Source organism: Trachypithecus francoisi, unplaced genomic scaffold (genome assembly GCF_009764315.1).
Source record: "Trachypithecus francoisi isolate TF-2019V2 unplaced genomic scaffold, Tfra_2.0 Lachesis_group19, whole genome shotgun sequence".
Taxonomy (NCBI): domain Eukaryota; kingdom Metazoa; phylum Chordata; class Mammalia; order Primates; family Cercopithecidae; genus Trachypithecus; species Trachypithecus francoisi.
In genome coordinates, this window is record NW_022681464.1 from 35,707,965 (window position 1) to 35,727,194 (window position 19,230).

General features: G+C 43.0%; 1 protein-coding gene and 1 pseudogene across 4 annotated transcripts in view; both read right to left on the reverse strand.

Annotated features, from left to right (window-relative positions):
* The window catches only part of YES1 (YES proto-oncogene 1, Src family tyrosine kinase), an 88,400-nt gene extending 75,656 nt beyond the window's left edge, over nucleotides 1-12,744 (reverse strand). For 2 of the 4 annotated variants that reach the window (XM_033178196.1, XM_033178197.1), the window contains exon 1: nucleotides 12,069-12,744. The gene's annotated coding sequence lies outside the window, so the exon portion shown is untranslated. The remainder of the gene's footprint in view (nucleotides 1-12,068) is intronic. The other 2 variants (XM_033178200.1, XM_033178199.1) reach the window with 2 other exon arrangements.
* LOC117064296 lies at nucleotides 2,457-2,603 on the reverse strand (annotated as a pseudogene).
* Nucleotides 12,745-19,230: the final 6,486 nt, after the last annotated feature.

A 19,230-nucleotide genomic window follows, 5' to 3' on the forward strand; every position in this document is an offset into this window, starting at 1 on the left:
TTGAAAAGGAAAACAGGAAATTTTCCTTCTAGGAATCACAACCTCATGGTTAAGAGTATAGGCTCTGGGCCGGGTGCCGTGGCTCACGTCTGAGTCCCAGCACTTTGGGAAGCTGAGGCGGGTGGATCACGAGGTCTGGAGATGGAGACCATCCTGGCTAACACGGTGAAACTCCGTCTCTACTAAAAATACAAAAACTTAGCCGGGCGTGGTGGTGGGTGCCTGTAGTCCCAGCTACTCGGGGGTGGGGGGGGGGCCCTGAGGCAGGAGAATGGTGTGAACCAGGGAGGTGGAACCTGCAGAGCCAAGATCACCCCACTGCACTCTAGCCTGGGCGACAGAGTGCGACTCCATCTCAAAAAAAAAAAAGAGTCTAGGCTCTGGAGTTACAAAGTTAGGTTATAGTCCTAGCTTGTAATTTAAGTAAACTTAACCTCTTGAAGTCTGTTTATCTATAAAACTAAAGATATCAAGAATACTTAACTCTTGACGGCTCTGTGAGAAATGAGTTAGTAAATATGTTTAAGTATTTATCACAGGCACTGTCACACAGTCAATTATCAATACACATTAGTTGCTATTATCATGGTTATAATCAGCAGCATCAAGATATGTGGTATAGGCATAGAAATAAACAATTAGGCCGGGTGCAGAGGCTCACCCTGGTAATCCCAGCACTTTGGCAGACCGAGGTGGGCAGATCACAAGGTCAGGAGCTCAAGACCAGCCTGGCCAACAAAGTGAAACCTGTCTCTACTAAAAATACAAAAACTAGCCGGGTGTGATGGCAGGCATCTGTAGTCTCAGCTACTCAGGAGGCTGAGACAGGAGAAGCACTTGAACTGGGAGGTGGAGGTTGCATTGAGCTGAGAAGGCACCACTGCACTCCAGCCTAGGTGACAGCAAGACTCCGTCTCAAAAAATAAACAAACAATTAAATCCCTCAAAAAGAGCCCAGAAACAGGCCCAAGAGTAAAAAGAATTTGTAAATGCTAAAAGGTGGCATTTTGAACCAGTGTGAAGACAAATTTAATAACTAGCAGTAGTGAGGTGTATCATCTGAGGAAAGAAAAAATTACCTCACAATACACATAAAATCCAGAGTAAAGAGCTAAATGACTTGCAAGACAAAACAAAACAAAAACCTGTAGGTAGAATTTTTAACATCATCTTCAAGTGGAGAAACATTCTTGAAACACAAAATCCAAAGGTTATAGAAGGAACACTATGCACAGACATGGAAAAGTCTTTACAACATAAAGACAAAGAATATCTATAATATATTGAAGAGTCCCTAAAAATTTATAAGAAAAAGACAAATAAGCCAACAGTAAAACTGGCAAAGGTTATGAGCAAGCAGTTTACCACAAGGAGAGATGCACAGTATCCTTCAATCAAAAAAGCAAATGAAAATAATTTTAAGATATCTTTATTCATATATATAACTAACAAAAATAAAACGATGTTCTGGGGGCCAGGCGCGGTGGCTCAAGCCTGTAATCCCAGCACTTTGGGAGGCTGAGACGGGCGGATCACGAGGTCAGGAGATGGAGACCATCCTGGCTAACACGGTGAAACCCCGTCTCTACCAAAAAAAATACAAAAAACTAGCTGAGCGAGGTGGCAGGCACCTGTAGTCCCAGCTACTCGGGAGGCTGAGGCAGGAGAATGGCGTAAACCCGGGAGGCAGAGCTTGCAGTGAGCCGAGATCCGGTCACTGCACTCCAGCCTGGGAGACAGCGAGACTCCGCCTCAAAAAAAAAAAAAAAAAAAAAAACACGATGTTCTATCAATCCCCCTAAAAAAAATGAGAAAATATAGAAAGAGCTTTAAACCTGCTAACATCTGTGGCTCTGTTTATCACCAAAAGAAAAGGCAACACCTATCATGCCATTAGAATACTTTATTATGGAAAGAGGAAAAACAAAAACAAAACACAGGTAGAAAAGCAATCATTGAACCTTACCGCTAGAAGGAAACTAAGCTTATGAGATCTGACCACTCACCAACACAAGAAAGTACCACTGACAATGACCTATATGCAGCATTTACTCAAACTCCAGAGGCAAGGCAGTTCAATAAAGCACTTCTCAACAACTGTTAAAAATTACTTCTTTATAATCTTCAAATTGTTTCAAAATGATACCAAACATCTGTTTAACAAACTTTTTAAAAACTGTCAGGAATCAAAGGCAACCTTCAGTGTCTGCATTTATTAATATTCACCTTTTAAGGCAACATCTAATCATTTTTCTAAGATATCTACGTGTCTCCATGATTTATCTCTTACTGGTAGGGCCCTGGAAGTATCAGAAATATCTTTCAGAACCTTGGAATTCTTCTAGACCTAGAGACATGAAATCATGTAAAGCTACATGCATCTTACTATTTTCTTATTATTTATTTGTTTTTAATATTATAAACTTCACACTATGATCTCTTATGACAAAAAAATGACGGGAAAAGCACGAACACAGCCCCTCACTACTAAAAATTCTGCATTTGAGGAAATCACAGGGGTCAGCACAACCAGAGTGCAATGGATGAGCCTCACTCTGGGAACCACCTTCATGATCATGGTATCTACCCTGTCAGATAAGTGTACTGTCTATTTTCTTTTTGTTTGTTCTAGTTTTTCTAATTTAAAGAGCAACTTCTTGTTACAGAAACGAGAAGATAAAAAGGAGATACACTATGTGTTCTGTGTCACCTATTATTTCAAGTCTCCTGAACTGCAGATTCATGACTTCTTACTCTTGCTATAAATTTATCTCTAAGAATCATCAATATTGTTTTCCCTTTTCTGAAACATCAGTCATTGTAAAAATCCTATTCATCATCTGACAACATCCTAAGAGGTTCACAACCCTTTCTTCTACTTGACATTTGTCATGAGTTTCTTCTTCTGACTTAGTTTATGCATTTAAACAAAAACAAAATAAAACAAAAACTAAGACCCAGCTGGAGTGATGATGGGGTGGGGTGGGGGAAAAGGGGAGATGGTGAGAAGATGCGCAGGGGAGCCACTTTAGCTCCACCCTAATTTCTACCTGCTACTACCCCCACGGAATTCTTTGATATGGCTAATTAGTATCTTTTCTCAATCACTAGAAGTGCTATGTAAATGGACATATAATACTTGTTCTACTCTGACCCCCTCCCTCCACCAGTGTGCTTCCTAATCTTTCATATAAGAAGCCTGGGGCATTTTAAGACTTTTCACTCCTTCAGGGGGTACACTGTTAGAATTTTAAGCCTCACTCTTACTGGTTTTCAAATGTTTCCTAAAGTCTAGTGCACACATCTTAAAATCCAGAACTCTCTTTCCTGCTACTTTTAATATAAACTCAAGATGACACGGCTGCTATCTGCAAAGGTTCTTTATAGAATTTACATATCATTAGCTTTTTTTCTATTGATCCTAATTAAGTTCAAAATAGCAAATATCTTAATAGCTTACCACCTCAAATATAAAATTAAATTAGTCAGATGCTCTGCTTTAAGAAACACATTTCCAGAAGCTGTTAGACTAACCAGTTTGCTTTATACCAATACTGTAACCTGAATTAAGATACCATCAATGCCCATACCTTTCAAATATTCTAACCACATTTGTACAACCATAGTATTTTCCATACAGATGTCTAACTTGTGTAACTACTGTACTTTTCATCCCCTTCTGTGACAGAGATAACTACCTGTTCTTCCAAAATTCATTCTCCCCTTCTACGGTATACAGTCCTCACTGGGAAGTGGCTGACCTGCTAGGAACTATTTTTTCCAGCTCTCCTTACATATGGATCAGATAAATCCATATGACTTGCTTGTATCAATGTAAAGTAAGAGGAACTGATGTGTGCCAGAGTTTTTAGGAAGTACAGTTGCAAGGCTGGGCATGGTGGCTCATGCCTGTAATCCCAGCACTCTGGGAGGCCGAGGTGGATGGATCACTTGAGGTCAGGAGTTTGAGACCAGCCTGACCAACATGGTGAAACCCATCTCTACTAAAAATACAAACAGTAGCCAGGCAAGGTGGTGCACACCTGTAATCTGAGGGACTCAGGAGGCTGAGGCAGGAGAACCGCTTGAACCTGGGAGGTGGAGGTAACAGTGAGCTGAGATCGTGCCACTGCACTCCAGCCTGGGCAACAGAGCAAGACCCCATTTCAAAAAAAAATTTAATTTAAAAATAAAAAATACAAATACAAATATAAAAATTAACTGGGCATGGTGGCATACACCTGTAATCCCAGCTACTTGGGAGGCTGAGGTGGGAGGATCACTTGAACCCAGGAGGCAGAGGTTGCAATGAGCAGAGATCGTGCTACTGCACTCCAGCCTGGGCTACAGAACGAGACTCTGTCTCAAAACAAACAAACAAAAACAAAAAACAAAAAAAGAAGTATGGTTGTTGGATACATATTTACAGAATATGATATAAAGAAACAGAACTCCTATATTGTAAGTGGGTGAATATGCTTAGGTTAAATAGTGCTCTTTAACATTTACAAGCTATTAAACTGAATCAAACCTTAGTTTCTCCATCAGACTCAAGTAGAATGCTTATTTGAAATTCATCCTGAGCATTAATGATACTAGTTTAGCACAAGTCTACCACTTCAAAGAGTCTTGAGTCAAAAACATTTGTGGTTACTGCATGAACTTTTAGCGAAGAACTACTTCCTTCTCTCAGGCCCATGATAAGCAGACAATGCCAGCTGACTGTTGCATGCTCCTACAATCAAAAATATTTAATAAATGTCTATGTGTCATTGTTCTATGTGCTTGGAACAACTTTAGTAACCAAAACTAAGATCCCTACCCTCACAGAGCTTACATTCCAATAGCAGCTTACATTCCAATGCCAGCTGACTGTTGCATGTTCCTACAATCAAAAATATTTAATAAATGTCTATGTGTCATTGTTCTATGTGCTTGGAACAACTTTAGTAACCAAAACTAAGATCCCCACCCTCAGGCCGGGCGCGGTGGCTCAAGCCTGTAATCCCAGCACTTTGGGAGGCCGAGACGGGCGGATCACAAGGTCAGGAGATCGAGACCATCCTGGCTAACACGGTGAAACCCCGTCTCTACTAAAAAATACAAAAAACTAGCCGGGCGAGGTGGCGGCGCCTGTAGTCCCAGCTACTCGGGAGGCTGAGGCCTTCTCTGCTCCTTCCAAATGTCTGACTGCTACTATTTTTAAAGTATCCTTATCTGTAAAATATTAATCACATCAGAATAAAAGAAGTCAACACATTTGCCAGGAAACAACCACCACCAACTTTCTCCACCTCACCCCAATTTCTACTTAACACTAAGAAACTGAGGGGGGAGGGGGGAGGGATTGCATTGGGGAGTTATACATGACATAAATGATGAATTGATGGGTGCTGATGAGTTGATGGGTGCAGCACACCAACATGGCACAAGTATACATATGTAACAAACCTGCACGTTATGCACATGTACCCTAGAACTTAAAGTATAATAAAAATAAATACATAAATAAATAAAAATTAAAAAAAAGGAAATAACAATTAAAAAAAACACTAAGAAACTGAAAAGTTACATTAAAAAATTAGAGAAGTGAAAATCCTCTTAAGTCAGTTGAAGAAAACCTAGAATCCACATTTTGTTGGGAACAGAGGCTGAAAACCAGACAATCTTGAAGTTTCAGTGGTCAATCCTTTTCCTCCTAGCACTTCCTGTTCCATCCTCACCCCCAATAACCCAGCAAAAGTATTTCTATGAATTATGCATTCCTTCACATACTTTACCGCAAGACAATCAGGACTCTTTTCTTTTTGTCCTAGGTATATATGAACAAGTCATAATTGCAATACTGACTGACACTACTGTGATGAGATACCAAACGCATTTTTTAAAAAATCTAGGATTTGTCTTTAGCATAACTTGGACTTCTATTCGCTAAAATAGTACAACGTATCTATTTAAAATAAATTTTACTAGAGACTAGTTTAACTTCAACTACAACAAATTTTCAGTTCATATTAGAAATATCAAAATGACCTTTAAATTAATGTTTGAAGGATTGCTTAAGCTATTTTGTAAAATCACCTTCTAGAATAAAACCCTGAGAGCAAAAATCTAAAGAATTAACTTTGAGCTATGAAAAAGCATTAAGCTAGTTTTATAACATTTCAGTAGAGCTGTATTCAAAACATTTGTCTGTAGTTGTAAGTTCATATAAATCTGCCTAGAACCACATCCCTACATACAATTCAGAATTTATTTAGTATTTATTGTGGTAAGGGCTGTTCTCAAAGATGCTATAAAACGGCTCCTTGACACAGTGAACACTAGGTCAGGAATAACAGACACGCATGGAAAGAAATAATTACAATGCAAGGAGAGGTGTGTTTTGACATAAGTGTTTTGTGGGAGCACAAAGAGGTCATAACACCAATGTCTTGCTAAGTATATGCCATAATGATGTGTACTTAATGTTCAAATGTATGGTCTTCCTGTACCTCATCCTTCCTCTGGTTATACAAGTTTGAGCACTACTTTTCTCAATCCTCTCTAATCTCCATCCCAAATTAGCCAAACCCCAAATTACCAAAGACAAGTCAAAGGAATTGTCTCCAGATTTTTAGTAAATAGTAGTGGTAAAAGCAAGGACAAGACGCTGCTGTAGCTGGGTGTGGTGGCCTATAATCCCAGCATTTTGGGAGGCCCAGGCAGGTGGATCGCTGGAGCCTAGGAGTTTGAGACCAGCCTGGACAACATGGTGAGACCCCATCTCTCCAAAAGGTTCAAAAATCACTCAGGTATGCTCTAGTTTGGCCAACACAGTGAAACCCCGTCTCTACTAAAAATACAAAAATTAGCCAGGCGGTGCATGCCTGTAATCCCAGCTACTTGGGAGGATGAGGCAAGAGAATCACTTCAACCTGGGAGGCAGAGGTTGCAGTGAGCCAAGATCACGCCATTGCACTCCAGCCTGGGGAACAGAGTCAGACTCCATCAAAAAAAAAAAAAAAAAAAAAAAGGCCAGGCATGGTGGTGCACACCTGTGGTCCCTGCTACTCAGGAGGCTAAAGTGGGAGGATCCCTTGGGCCCTGGAGGTCAGGGCTGCAGTGAGCTGTGACTGCGCCACTGCACTCCACTCTGGGCAACAGAGTGAGATCCTGTCTCAAAAACAAAGCAAAACAAAAAAACAGAGAAGATGCGACTGCTGCTATTTGCTTGGCATATTTATAAGCTGAGCAACATTTCAGAAGCAGCAAAATTTGCCTATGGCATCTTCCAGTCTGGGGATTGCCATATATAGCTGATAATGTATTTGCAACTGTTGATGTCCATCTTCTACACCAGGGATAAAGAAAGAACAAAAGGAAAAGAATGCAGATTCCTACGAGCAAAATTCAGGCAGCCACAGGGGATATGCAATGTATAGCTAATTCTAGAAGTCATTCCTCTTGAAGGCCTTCCACTTCCTAGGAGAAAGTAGAGTCCAAAGAACCTACATGCCAGCAATTCTACTCCCCTCCCCTAAACAGTAAAAGGAGCAATTCTAAGAATCACAGGTTAAAGCAAAATGAAGTATAATGCTACAAGGAACCTGCAGTCTCACAGCTTACTGTACATTTGAATAAGAGAAACTGAAGGGCGTCGCTACCCTAGATTTGGGGGTGGGGGGAGGAGTTGAGGCACAGAGGCTTGTAACTCAGTCCATTAGTACCTCAACAGTACATTATTCTATACTCTAAAATTACAGGATTCTCTGTTTTTCCTGGAGTGGGCTTTCAGATCTTAAAGGTAAACCCAGATCCAGACCAAGATATATTGCCATCAAGTCTGCTAGTTCCAGGACAACAGTAGTGCTGCCGTAGCCAACGATTCCTTGGCATACAGACATGTGAAAATGATATTGGCGGCAGCACTGGCTCTTCTCTTTCACCCTCTACTGTTACTATAGCTCCTTTTGCTAAATCTGCCTCTGAGTTTAGACAGGAGCTGGATGGTTAGTAATCACCCAGCAGCTGCAGCTGAGCAATACTCAGCCTAATTGTGGCACTGGAGCAGCTGAGAGGAAGAAAAGAGATAATACATACCCTGCCATAGCCATACACGAACTACCAATAAGACAACACACTTTAACAGAAACAGATTATTTCCTTTAAAGAAAAGTAGTTGTACCTCGCTATAGGACTTATATTTATATTATAAACCTGTTTAAATGTGAACTGAAGGTGACCTAAGCCACGCAGGGTGCTAAACAATGGAAGATCTTACTAAAACTTCCTGTAAATATTCACACAACAAAGCCTGCACCACAAACATCACCTTTATAACATGACCAAAAGTTCCTGTGATATAAGAATCTGGCACAGATGTGATCTCTTCTTCAACTCTACAACAATGCAAAGCCACAATATGAACAACTAAAATAGCAAGCCATTACATAAAGCAAATAAAATAGCATGACCCAATGATTCTCTGCATTTCTGAAACTCCAACACCATGTTGTAATTTAGAATCAAAACATATTCATCCTTCAGGTGCTGCAAATCTTCATAAGCTTTAAACAAAAACTTATTTTATGCTAAGATTTCATAGTATTCTTAAGAATATAAAAACTAAGGCTGAAATTACTGATCTAAAGAATTACTGTTCTAGAAAACTGAAAATAGATAAAAGTCAAAACTTACGATCTTGATGTCATAATTGAGTTTTGTCATGTTATGTAATTTTCAGAAAAACAGAGTATTTGATGACAGAACAGTATCCATTCGTTCAATAAACATTTTGATTACCTTCTATTGGTTATTTACAATACACAAGCCGAAGCGGATTTTAATTTTGTAAAACTTGTGTCTTCTCTCAAAATATTAAAACAATTAACTTACTAAAGAAACCCAAGTAGAACTTTATTTAGAAATTTTTTCCCAACAATTCTCTAATTATTGTACATTTAGGAGTATTCGACTTTTTTTTTTTTTTTTTTTTTTTTTTGAGACAGTCTCACTCTGTTGCCCAGGCTGCAATGCAGTAGCACTATCTCAGCTCACGGCAATCGCTGTCTCCGGGTTTCAAGCGATTCTTGTGCCTCAGCCTCCCAGGTAGCTGGGATTACAGGGGTGCACCACCACACCCAGATAATTTTTGTACTTTTTAGTAGAGATGGGGTTTCACCATGTTAGCCAGGCTGGTCTCAAACTCTGGTCTCAAGTGATCCCCTTGCCTCCGCCTCCCAAAGTGCTGGGATTACAGGTGTGAGCCACCATGCCCAGCCTGACGTGTTGAAAGTTGTTATACATACTAGCTGGTATATGACAATTATGATTTAACAAATCTATTCCTATTTGCAAAGGATAGCCTAGGTAGTGTTCTAAAGTCAGTCACCAAATTATGTTCTTAAACCAAGCACCTCATATAGTACATTACATACTGGATTCCTTAAAAAAAAATTCATGTAAAATAAAACATAGAAACAGATTCTGCACACAAACGTAGGGCTTAATGTATTACACTAAAACCAATACCCTTGGTAACTCCTACCAGGTTAAAAGAACTTTGTTACCACTTCAGAAGCCGGGTCCCTATCACAATCTCCTCCCTCTTTCCATATATTTCCTTTCATAGAACCACAGGTATTCTATGCTTCTATTTTTACGTTCACAGAAATTTCCTTGCAGGTTTTTTCTTTTTTAATTACCCAAGTTTGGGCGACACCAGAGTTTAGCATCACCTAAATTTTTTTGGCATTAGTCTTCTTTCTTACTATAATTCTAATAGAATTAATAAATGATGCCTACACTGATGTTGTAAAGAAAAACTGGCCGGGCGCGGTGGCTCAAGCCTGTAATCCCAGCACTTTGGGAGGCCGAGACGGGCGGATCATGAGGTCAGGAGATCGAGACCATCCTGGCTAACACAGTGAAACCCCGTCTCTACTAAAAATACAAAAACTAGCCGGGCGAGGTGGCGGGCGCCTGTAGTCCCAGCTACTCGGGAGGCTGAGGCAGGAGAATGGCGTGAACCCGGGAGGCGGAGCTTGCAGTGAGCTGAGATCCGGCCACTGCACTCCAGTCCGGGCGACAGAGCTAGACTCCGCCTCAAAAAAAAAACAAAAAAAAATAAAGAAAAACTACCCATAGTAATAAATTATTTACTGTCTAACATGATGCAGATTTCAACTCTGAATAAGTCTTACACCATCGGTTGGTAATATTTCACTTATATAGGTTTACTTCTAGTCTTTTAGCACATTTATTCTTTTATCAACACATACCATGAAGGAATTCTACTTGCATAAACAATTTTTCAGCTTGTGAATTTCCTGAACTAAAACACACACACAAAAACAGCCCATGTATTAATATTATATACTTCGACCATAAGACAAATTCCACCTAACCCAGGAAGACAGGTCAAAGCTGTAATTTCACTTTCAGATGAACAGAAAGGAATCAATTTTGTGGTTTATGAAGTCAGCAAAACCTAACTGCGAAATCAAAGCTATTATAACATTACGGTGGTTACAAGAGAGTATATATTTTAAGAGCCCTTTTATCTTTTATCCTGGAAACATGGATATAAACTGTTTTGTTTTCAGATCAAAGGCAACTGTCTATTTCAAATGTAGGACCTTCTGAAATGTCAACCAGCATTTAAAATCTCCACCGACTTTTAGCTAATGTCCAAAAATTAAAATACAATTTAACTTCCTTTTCTTACATGTCAATTGTGGCAGGGGTCTCACATTTATCAGCAAACAAAAACAACAAAATCATATATATTATTTGCTGAAGTAAAACTTCCTTACTGTACAACAAATGAAAATCGTAAGTGATGCATACAAGATCCTTGGTTAATACAAGATACTCCTTTATTACCTGACCAAAATGCTTCCTGTCCACCGTGTGCCAAGCACAGTGACAGTTAAGATATTAGATTTACCATGCACTTTTCCTTAAATGCACACTCATGTGTATACATTTAGTAATATTTTCCTTAGTCAGTTATTTAACTTTAGAAATTTAACAGGATGGTTTAAACACATTTAAAATTATCAAGACATCTTTGGCACTAATCTTACAATTATAATACATGAAGATACTATAATCATATTATATACGTGAAATCAACTATGTGAAAACACACATCCGTGGAACGTATATACATAATAAATGGTATGGACATAAAATTGTGCTTCCACCAGACTTTCATTATTTCCTTTAATAATGTATAAATTAGACCGTATGTTATTCCACGCCTATATCAATTAATTATGCAGAAAATAATTCAACCAAATCCGAACTGTTAAGTCCTACTCGCTAAAAAAAAACTAAAGTTCCTACACCAGACTTGATTTTCAAAGAGCTTCTTAAAACAACTCTGCTCCATGCCCAATAAAGTGAAAGCTGGAAGCAATTATCAAGAAGAAAAACACACTTTAAGACAAAATTTTCTTTAACACATGTGGACAGGGAACCGAACGCAACGGGAGGCGGAGTGGCATGAAAAAGTGGACGCTGAATGGTAAATTTCCCAACCCCCAATCCAAAACAAAGGAAAACTTTAAACATGTTGCGGTTTTCAATCAAACCAAGTAAAGCCAGAGAGGCTCACCCACCCGCCCCACACACCCTCTCCTCTCCCCGCACAGCTGCTACCGGCGTCGGCCGACACACAGACCCCCAGCCTTTAGGACCCAAAAGGGACCGCTTCCCTCGCCCCCACTTCAGCCGTGTGGGCAAAAATAAACCTCGCCTCCACGCCGCCAGGCTGTCCACACGACCCCAAAGCCAAGGGGTAGAAAGTGTCCCCACGCCTCTGGGACCTCAGGTCGGACTTGGGCGGGACCCGGCAGAACTGAACGGGGCAGAGACCGAGTCAGGGGCGAGCAGGTAGCGGCGGGGAACGAGACGAGCCCGCCGGGCGGGCCGGGGGAAGGGAGAAGTTTCTTCCCAACTTCCCGACTCTGGCCCGCGGGGGCGGGGAACCGCGGCGGTGCCGGCGGCTCCGGGCGCTGGGGCCTAGCCCTGTAGGTGTCGGGGTGGACCCCTCCGCCCGCGGGGCCCCACCCGGTCCTTACCTGTCCTCCAGCCGCGCTCTCATGAGTCGCTGCTGCCGCAGCTCGAGGTGGCGGGAGGGGGCGGAGGGCGGAGGCGAGGCCCGCGGGCCCTCTCCCTCCTCCACCTCCTCGTCCCGGGGCGCCCGGCGGCAGCAACGACGGCAGAGCCGGCCCCGGACGCGTTGCTTCAGGAGGAGGGAGTTCCCTGGCTCCCCACCCCTGGGCCTCACTCTCCACCTCCTTCCCCCGGCCCCGCCCCCTCACTTCTAGCGGGGGCGGGCGCGGGGCGGGGGCTGCGGCTACCTGCGCGCGCCGCCGTCCGCTCACCGGAACTCGGGCCACGCCGGCCCGGCTCCAGGGCCCCCAGCCTTCCGGCGCCTACGCCCCCGTCAGGTCCCCTCCGTGGGCTCCGGGCCGCTTTGCTGTGGTCTGGGTAGGCGACCGGTCCGTGTCACTTCTCCCGACCCAACATGGCGGCGGGGTCCGTGGCGGATTCCCGGGGGCGGCGCAGGCTGAGGGGGCGTGAGGAGGAGGTGCTTCCCCGCCCGAAGAGCAGGCCCGCGGCGCCCCTTCCCAGCCGCGAACCCACCGACGCTCGGCTGCAGCGGGGATTGAATGGGGCGTCCCGATTCCGCCCCTCTGCCTTTCTCTTTTCCTTGGCCCGGCCCTCCGTAGTGCCCAGGGCTTTGGGGCTTGTTTTTGTGGGGGAGGACGGGGTTGAGTTTTTTTGGCTGGCTGGCTGCTTCTCAGCACTATGCTTCCGCACCCTTTGTCGTTCGTAGTAAAATCTCAGCCCAACCGCGTGAGCGGGAGGCGTTACTCACACCCTCATCACCATCCTGATGCCATCCAAACAACGTTCACGTCTGGCCTCCTTCCGAGGCAGGGATCCTGTCCCTGCCCCCAGGAGCTTCCTGTTGACTGTAGGTCGAACCAGCCTTGCCGGGAGGGGAACCGAAGCTGAGTTCTGTTTGGCGACTATCTCAGTAATGGTGGCTTTGGCTTATGTTGGGACAGCGTATTTCTATATGATGCTGGCGGCAGCCCAGTGAGGGAAGTGCAACAAGTATGGTTACCCTGCTCGAAAGCTGTGGAAACAGCGACCCCGAAAGTGGAGGAGCCACAGCTGGAATCGTGTCGGTCTGAATCCGCACACCTTTCCTATGAGCCTTGTAGCCAGTAGCTGAAGAAGGGGGAGGACCCGGAAGGATGGGGTGGGGGCGTAAAGATGAGGGTTAATCAAGGTCCTCATGGACTGACCCTTGAGGCCGTTCTGCTGCAGTCACTTCTGCCTTGTCAGACTTTCAGAGTAACTTCCTTTCTTTATTTCCTCTTTGGTGGGGTTATCGGAATAATTGTGTGACTATTGGTTTCCTTTGCGGTTTTCAGTGAAATTCAGAATCATCGACAGATACGAAATAGTGCAATCGTACGTGTCAGTATTACGGTGTTCTAGGAACTTAAGGAAATGCACATAAGGGTTTGAACATTTTTTTCTTCAGCCCACTAAATGAACGAAAGGTGGGCGTAGGCATTAAAGATACACATAATGTGGAACGGTGCTGTATTTTCTTTAGCTACTAAAACTTCATTTGTGTTTGTCTCAGAGTTGTAAAATTGTATGTAGGTCTATATTCAGCTTTTATTAAAGTAGAAAATTCCTTGAGCTGTTGAGTTTCTTCACTAAATAGAGATGTCTTTGTCTTCCTAAACACTCAGTCTAAAAATCAGCTCTGAAATAGGCTGGGCACGGTGGCTCACACATGTAATCCCAGTATTCTGAGAGTCCAAGACAGCAGGATCACTTGAGCCCAGGAGTTGGAGACCAGCCTGGGCAACATGGGAGACCTCCTATCTAGTAAAATATATTTTTAAAAATAATAAATGAAATTAAATAGTAGTTTGCCCCAGTTTAAGCGGTAAGGTGGCTTTGAAGATGTTCTCTATGGAGTTTTAAAGTTGGGAGAGTGTCAGAATGTCACCTACAAGTTATAGATTACATTAACTTACTGAGTTTGCCTCTCTTCGCCCTTGCTTTTATTTTTTAATTACCACATTCCCTGATTTATTTTTTAGTATATTCATCAATGTCAAACTTCAGTCTGTAAATAACCTGGAAAGTTTTCAATCTTAACATTTAGTGGCTCACTTGTTTCCAGGAATATTTTTTTAAAAAAATTTTAATGAGGAAGAGAAAATCTGGAAAGTCTCACTGAGTTTGGTGTAACAAAAATTGCTTTTAATCTGTTCATCCTGAAATGGACAAATAAGCTTGCCCCTACTTTTCCCTCCTGCACAGCATAGAGGTGTGGTATGTACATGTGTGTTAGGGAGTGATAAGGAACTTAAGTCTTGAAACCCCTGGAAAAGTCTGCTGGAGGAAAAAGCTAGGGGAAAGCTTTAAACAAACAAACTTTATGAGATATGTTAGGTCCCTATAAAAGTAAAATGTTTTCATTTAAGTTGATTAATGCTTAAAATTATTTGGCTGGAAGTTTGAAAGGTTGAAAGTTGAACTAGGGCCCACTCAGTACCACCTTGGAACCTGTGATTCTACCAGGAAATGTTTTTGTTTAGGATAAACCTCTCCTACGTGCTATCAGTGATATGCTGCTGCTGCTGCTGCTTCCGCCACTGAGGCTATCATGATGATTTTCTCTTCCTGGTAACAGTAAAAAAGCCTGCAGCCCTACACAAGGTGCATGTATTGCCTCTTTTCTAACAACCGTCCCCTCACCACCCTCCTCAAATCCGTTCAGTGCCTGACATTATCTGTACCACCTTAGCTTTGCTGCCTCCACCTGGCCAAGACTGCTCCTATGTCCAGTTAGGAAGAATATGAGGACCCCTCTAAGGATAAATTTAGAAGATCAGGAAAAAGGAAGGTATTTCTCCTTGAGTGTTAGGCCTATTTTGACAAGCTCAGTGGAGAAATGCACCAGCTCATCAAGTTCTCAATGCTCCTGATGTCTTCATTGCCTCAAGGACCAAGGTTTCTTTATTACAGTTTTATTTCCCCTCAACTGAGAAAGGACTGTCTAAGCGACCTAAATAAATGTATATAGAGGGCCAGGCACAGTGGCTCACACCTGTAATCCTAGCACTTTGGGACGCTGAGGTAGGTGGATCACCTCGAACGCTGAGGTCAAGAGTTCGAGACCAGCCTGGCCAACATGATGAAACCCTGTCTCTACTAAACAAAAAATACAAAAATTAGCTAGGCGTGGTGGCATGCGTCTGTAATCTCAACTACCCTGGAGGCTGAGGCAGGAGAATCGCTTGAACCCCGGGGGCAAAGGTTACAGTGAGCTGAGATCACGCCACTTCATTCCAGCCTGGGTGAACGAGCAAAACTCCGTCTCCAAATAAATTAATAAATAAATAAATAAATAAATGGATATAGAAGGACATATCCTGCAATGAATAGATGTCAATCGAATGTCTTGCAATTAATAAATGTCAAATACGGCGATCTTACATGAACTTCAGCAAGTCTGCCTCCATCTTCTTGCTCCCTTTTGTTGCTCTCTCTAGCTTTTAACTTCTTCACTACCTGGTTTACAGTCTTAGAATTTAACCCTGTGCTGAGTATGCCTTCTCCACTCCAGAACTAGTTTCCGGCAGTATAGTCTTTGCTATTGGAATCTACTTTGGGGACATCTCTTGTTTTATTTCTGATTTCAATTCTTTCTAGTTCTGCAGCTTGACCCACGCCTGTTTTATCTACCAAAGTCCCTGGTTTCAGCTCTAGATTCTGGTACCACTCTGCTTATTCCTAGGTAGCTTTACCCACAGCTTCAGACTATCATAGGCTCAGCTTGGTTTCTCACTCTGGTGACAGCAGTTTCTTTTTTTTTTTTTTTTTGAGACGGAGTCTCGCTCTGTCGCCCAGGCTGGAGTGCAGTGGCCAGATCTCAGCTCACTGCAAGCTCCGCCTCCCGGGTTTACGCCATTCTCCTGCCTCAGCCTCCCGAGCAGCTGGGACTACAGGCGCCCGCCACCTCGCCCGGCTAGTTTTTTCTATTTTTTCAGTAGAGATGGGGTTTCACCGTGTTAGCCAGGATGGTCTCGATCTCCTGACCTTGTGATCCGCCCGTCTCGGCCTCCCAAAGTGCTGGGATTACAGGCTTGAGCCACCGCGCCCGGCCCGGTGACAGCAGTTTCTAGGCCAGATGAGCACCTTACATTCTCTCACATACCCTCTGCCGAGTAGAATACAGCCAGTAGCGGACACCTCTTGAGGGTGCCTGTTTAACTCAAGTTCCTCTTCTCTGAGAATTAATCCTTCAATAGGTAGCACGTAGGTCTATGATCTAAGTACTGCTAATCCCAGGCTCCAGGCTGGAAGTTTGAATTTTGAGGAGTAATACAAAAGTGACTCGGTTAGTGATTTTTCATGGTGGCCATGGTGGAGTTGAGTCAAATGGCAGAAGATGAGTGTCCAGGGGTAGAGGATTCCAGTGCTGGTGGCGCCTGCGTCGTGAGCATACCATCCTCATGGCAGAACCTGGACTTGGTCTCGCCTTCCTTGCTTCCTGCCTGAGCGGGCTCCTCTAGTCTTCCTGTTGATTCTCACCATCCTCCAATAAATTCCCTTTATGCTTCAATAGAGACCATTTTTGTTCTTTCCAAATGAAAACCATTACTTAGTCTTTGCTACTTACTTGTGCAGCCAACAGTAAACTCGGGAGCTGTGAGGGTGGCATCTCCTGCCACGTGCTCGGAGAGGCAGTGGGAGTGGAATGGGGGATCCAGTTTTCACAGAGGATGAAGCAGGCACAGCCAGAGGCGGGAGGTAAGAGAATGTGGGACCCCCACACTGAGACTTGGGACTTGTGACTTTTGCCACTGTAAGACCCCAAACCTAGAACAGAGCTGGCAGGTCAGTCTCTCCTCCTGCTTGCCCATGGCAGTCATGGCTTTTAGACTGCGCATAGCATATACTCTCCCCCAGAGCATTAACACCATCCTCAGAATCCTTCTCAACACAATTCAGGCAACAGCCACCGCAAAACTGGAGTTAGAATATGTTGAAAACCATTTCATATTTTTGCCCTATCGGCTTATAATTTCCTCCTGAGATCTATATTTGCAATTCCTGTAGTCGTTACCAAGTGTTTGGCCCATACTTTTCTGAAGTATTAAGCTGATACATAGTCATGTCAGTGTCTGACATTGAGTTTAGACACCAGTAAAATTGCTACCAGATTGCTACTTCCTGGAAATCTTTACAAATGGGTTATGAAAAGTAGAACATAACATTGCTTGAAGGCAAGAAGTTAAAGTAGATTGTTTATCTTCATTGAGTGTTTAGAAAAGAAACTATAAATCAGGCTCTTATCTTTAAAGTTAACGGACATCAGATCATGAAACATAAAAGGTTAGTATTAAGGAAATTTGTATTAGATGTTTTGCAAGGTAACACTATAACTGGGGTGTTTTTTTTTTTAATGTATTTAGAATAAATCCATGCTTTTGAAAACCTTGTTTTAATCTCCTTTCTAAGGCTAAATCTTTTTTTTTTTTTTTTTTTTTTGAGACGGAGTCTTTGCTCTGCCACCCAGGCTGGAGTGCAGTGGCCGGATCTCAGCTCACTGCAAGCTCCGCCTCCCGGGTTTATGCCATTCTCCTGCCTCAGCCTCCCGAGTAGCTGGGACTACAGGCGCCCGCCACCTCGCCCGGCTAGTTTTTTGTATTTTTTAGTAGAGACGGGGTTTCACCGTGTTAGCCAGGATGGTCTCGATCTCCTGACCTCGTGATCCACCCGTCTCGGCCTCCCAAAGTGCTGGGATTACAGGCTTGAGCCACCGCGCCCGGCCCTAAGGCTAAATCTTTATGCATTTTTGGCATATTGTTATTTTTCACATTGAGCAAATTTTAAATTCTGACTACAGATACTATATGATGTAAAGAGTAAAACAGGCCTGGCGTAGTGGCTCACGCCTGTAATCCCAGCACTTTGGGAGGCTGAGTCAGGTGGATCACTTGAGGTCAGGAGTTCGAGACCAGCCTGACCAACACGGTGAAACCCCATCTCTACTAAAAATACAAAAATTAGCCAGGCATGGTGGCGCATGCCTGTAATCCCAGCTACTCGGGAGGCTGAGGCAGGAGAATCGTTTGACTCTGGGAGGCGGACATTGTGGTGAACTGAGATCACGCCACTGCACTCTAGCCTAGGTGACAGAGCAAGATTCTGTCTCGGGGGGGGGTGGGGTTGGGAGGATCCCCATAGGTTTCTTTTGGAAGTTTTCATTAGAGACTAATAAAATCTGTTTTTTCAGTTTATACCTAATTTGGTTTTAAATTTGTTTTGATTAAAACAACTAGCCATGGCCGGGTGCAGTGGCTCACGCCTGTAATCCTAGCACTTTGGGAGGCCAAGGTGGGTGGATGTCTTGGGCCCAAGAATTCGAGACCAGCCTGGGCAACATGGTGAAAGGCCATCTCTAGTAAAAATAGAAAAATTTTGCAGTAGCTCATGCCTGTAATCCCAACACTTTGGGAGCCCAAGGCAGGTGAATCACTTGAGGTCAAGAGTTCGAGACCAGCCCAGCCAACATGGTGAAACCCTGTCTCCACTAAAAACACAAAAATTAGCTGGGCATGGTGGTGCACGCCTGTAATCCCACCTACTTGGGAGGCTGAGGCAGGAGGATCGCTTGAACCTGGGGGCCAGAGATTGCAGTGAACCAAGATGGCACCACTTCACTCCAGCCTGGGTGACAGAGTGAAACTCCATGTTAAAAAAAAAAAAAAAATTATTTTCTAGCTTTATTAGCATTATTATCATTTTCATTTCTTTATAGTGGGCTAATCTATAATAATTTCATATTATTTGAGCCCTGAGTTCTGATCATTAATTTGCATGGGTGCATCTTCTTCTGAATACTTGAAATCACATTTACTAAAGAATCAATAACCATGCACTGAAGATTCAAAATGTATACAATGACTCTCACAGTTTAAAGGGTGCTATTTAAATGATCTAAACACGACTAATGTAGAGATTTTTCTTCTGGAGACCTAGTAATTTTGGCATAAAATAGAAAATTGGCACTCATGCTTATTTTACGTAAAATTAATTCCAAGTTTAAAATAGAAGCAATGCGGGAGACCAAGGAATGGATGTTTTGAAAACCACAGACTGGAAAATTTGATTTATGTTATAATGAGTGACTTT